Source organism: Octodon degus, unplaced genomic scaffold (genome assembly GCF_000260255.1).
Source record: "Octodon degus isolate 3935 unplaced genomic scaffold, OctDeg1.0 scaffold00217, whole genome shotgun sequence".
NCBI lineage: Eukaryota > Metazoa > Chordata > Mammalia > Rodentia > Octodontidae > Octodon > Octodon degus.
In genome coordinates, this window is record NW_004524793.1 from 7,153 (window position 1) to 11,281 (window position 4,129).

The window sequence follows — 4,129 nt, forward strand, 5'->3', positions numbered from 1 at the left end:
AGATGAAGGAGGGCAATGGAATACCCATCTCTGGCAAAACTAAACAAAAAAGAGGACACAAAGGAAGGACCATTTTGTATCTGTATATACAAAATAGTTAGCATACATATACAGCTACTTTCTCTGAGTTCAAAGAGAAGAAAGATTTATACTAATAGTGTTTAGATAAGATGTCATGTCTGCATCTTGTACTATAAATAACTACTATGAAGACAACAATATGCAATGTATTAATTACTGTAACTGCCCCCTAGCTGTTTTGAAACTGTCTCATTGCTATTTCTTTCTCAATAAAATTAATTTTAAAAAAAGAAAGAAAAGAAAAATCTAATAACCAGTGTTACAAACTTAACAGGAGATCTACACACCTCCTTATCTTATCTCAAAAAGTTGGGTTAAGTAGATGAAAAATTAGCAATGAAAGAGCAGAACTAACACCAACCTTGGAAAGAAATGGAATTAGTGGACATTTACAGTGTTTCTCTTGACAACATATGAATATTTATTCTTTTCAGCTACACACAGAACATTCTCTGAAATAGACCACATATTAGTGCATAGATCATGTTTATGTAAATGCAAGAAGGCAGAAATTATACCATGTATATTATGTGATCACAGTATAAGGAAATTTCAAATTATCAACAAAGAAACTACAAAAAAACCCCACAAACATATGGAAATTAAATAATACCCTCCTTGGCAATCAGTGTGTTACATATGAAGTTAAACAATACCTGCAATCCATCAAAATTTCAAGCACATCTTACTGGAATTTGTGGGATGCAATGAACATAGTTTTCAGAGTGACATTTATACTGGGGAACTCACACATTAGGATAACAGAATGAGAACAAATAAATACCCTAATTTCACACCTCAAGCTTTGAGATAAAGAAGAGTAAACTAAGCCTACAGCCCAAAGAAGCCCTTCAAATTTTTAAAGACTGGAACAGAAATTAATGCAATTGAGAAAAAGAAAAACATATCCAAAGAACTAATGAATCATAGAGGTGGTTCTTTGAAAGATTAAATAAAATTAATAAACACCTAGCCAACCTCATAAAAAAAGAGGAAAGAAAAAACATGAATTGAAGCAATAAGAAGTGAAATGGGTGAAATTACTACAAATCCTGTGGATACTCAGGAAAACATTAATAGCTACTTTGGAATTCTTTACTCTCACAGAGTTGAATACACAGAAGAAAGAGACAGATTCGTAGACAGGTACAAATTATCAAAACTGAATCAAGAAGATATAAAACCTCTAAATAACCCAATATCAGCCAATGAAATTGAAAATGTAATAAAAAAAACTTACTAACAAAGGAAAAAAAAACAGGTCCGGATGGATTCACAGTTGTAATTTAAGAAATTTAGTGAAGATTTAATCCCAGTACTCCTCAAACTCTTCAAAAAAATTGAAAAGGAAATAATACTCACAAACTCATTCCTGGTAAGTACTATGTTGATACAAAAACCAGAGGAAAAACTCAACCAAGTGAGCGAATTATAGTTCAGTGTGCCTCGTGAACACAGGTGCAAAAATTCTCAAGAAAATACTAGCTAATAGAATGTATCAAATCATCAGGAAGATTGACAACCATGAGTAGGTACAGTTCATTCTAGAGATGAAAGGCTGGTTCAATATACCCAAATCTGTAAATATAATACATAATATAAAAGCCAAAAAAGAAAAAAAAAAGCTGATCATCTCATTAGATGCAGAAAAAGTTTTTGGTTTTCAATTTTTCTTTTCTGGGTCTTGCCACACAGCTTGGAATCATAGTGATCCTCTTCTTTCTGCCTCACTAGTGCTGGGATTACAAGCATGCACCACCATGCTGGACTCCATCTCTGGCTCAGTGCACTGGGGTGAGACTTGAGTGGTATGCGGTGCCAGGGATCAAACCCTGGCCATTTTGCTTATCTAAGCAAGCGCTTAGTCCACTGAGCTATACTGCCAGCCCTCAGAAAAACTTCTTGACAAAGTACAAATCTCATTCATGATCAAAGCCTTACAGAAAATTAGAATAGATGGCCTATACCTTATTCTGATAAAAGCCATCTATGACAAAGCAACAGCAAACGTTATTTTCAAAGGAGAAAACCTGAGGGCTGGGAAGATAGCTCAGTGGAATAAGTGTCTGCCTGAAGTGTAAGGTCCTGAGTTTGATTCCTGGTACCAGCAAAAAACAAAAAAGGAAAAATGCTGAACGCTTTTACTCTAAAATCAGATATAAGGCAAGGATGTCCACTATCACCACAACTATTCATTGTATTTCTGGAAACATTATCCAGAGCCATTAAACAAAGAGAAAATTTAAAGGAATAAGAATAGGTAAAGAAGACGTCAAACTGTCTTTACTAGCAGATGACATGATACTCTACATGGAAGTCCCATAAACTCCACCAAGAAGCTCCCAGAATTAATAAACAAGTTCAGTAACATAGCAGTGTACAAAGTCAATACCCATAAATTGGTAGCATTTTTCTACACAGGTAAAATCTCACTGAGAGAGAAATTAGAGAAAAAATATTCTTCACAATACCATCCAAAAAATTGAAAAACTTAGGAATCTTTCAAAAAAAGATAGTAAAAGATCTATACAGTCAAATGTATAGTACTTCAAAAAGAGAGATTGAAATTGTTTTCAGAAAATGCAAATATACTCCTTGCTCCTGAATAGGAAGAAGCAACATTTAAAAATGGACCTACTCCCAAAAATTTTATACAGATTTAATGCTATCCTTATCAAAATAACATCAACATACTACACAGATCTAGAAAAGATATTTCTAAAATTTATTGGAAATCATAAAAGACAGAATAACAAAGGCAATCCTGACCAACAAAGGCAAGGCAGAGAGTATTACAATCTGTGACTTGAAATTACACTACAAAGCAAAGCTATTGTGATAAAATCAGCATGATACTGCCAAAAAAAAAAAAGACCTGAGGATCATTGGCACAGATTAAAAAGTGCAGACACAAATACAAACACACTTAGCTATTTTATCTTTGACAAAGGAGTCAAACACATTTACTGCATGAAAGATTGACTCTAACAAATAGTGCTGGAAAAACTGACTCCATATCCCAAAAACTAAAACTAGACCTGAGTCTATCACAAAGCACCTAACTAAAGTCAAAATGAAGTAAAGATCTAAACATTAAAACAGAAACACTAAATTAACTGGAAGAGAAAATACATCTAAATCATGAACACATAGAGGTAGGCAGAGGGTTCATGAACTAAAACAAAACCATATGGGAAATACTTCAAAGAATCAACAACTAGGATCTCATCTTATTGAGAAGTTTCTTCATGTAAAAACAAATGACCAACAGAGTGGAAAGACAACCCATAAGTTGGGAAACAAAGTTAGCCAAAAATCATTCAGACAAAGAACATCTTCTGGAATACACAAAACACTAAAAGTAAAAATTATAATATTTAAGCCTGCAAAATTCAAAGACCCAATCTAAAAACAAGCATCTGAGATTAATACATATTACTCAGGGGAAGAAATATGATTGGAAAAACATGCATGAAGAAATGTTCTACAGCACTGGTCATTTGAGAAATGCAAATCCGAACAACATTGAGATAACACCTCAAGAGCGCAGGCCCGGCAAGTCAGTGAGATGACCCAGGCCGCGGGATCCTGAACAGACCCAGAGCGCAGGCCCTGCGAGTGAGTGAGACGACCCAGGCCGCGGGATCCTGAACAGACCCGGAGCGCAGGCCCGGGGAGTGAGTGAGACTTCCCGGGCCCAGGGATCCTCTTTTGACCCAGGCTGCAGGCCCAGCAGGGAACCCTTCAGCAGAACTCCCTGCAAGGAGGCTAGAGGCAAGACCCACACAACAGATTCAGGAGCAGAACATCTTGCCAAAGAGACAAAAGGGTTCAACTCTAACACCTGCAGCAGAAAGAAGTGGAGCGCAGCAACCAGAACCAAACAACACCCACCTGGAGGAATCCGAACTTCATAGATCCGGACCTGGTGCTGAGGTAATAACTCTATCTAAGCTCTACACCAAAGGTCAGAAGACAGGTATACAAAATGACAAAGAGAAGGAACAAAATGCAGTCTCAGGCCCCGAGTCCACCCAGTACAAATGCA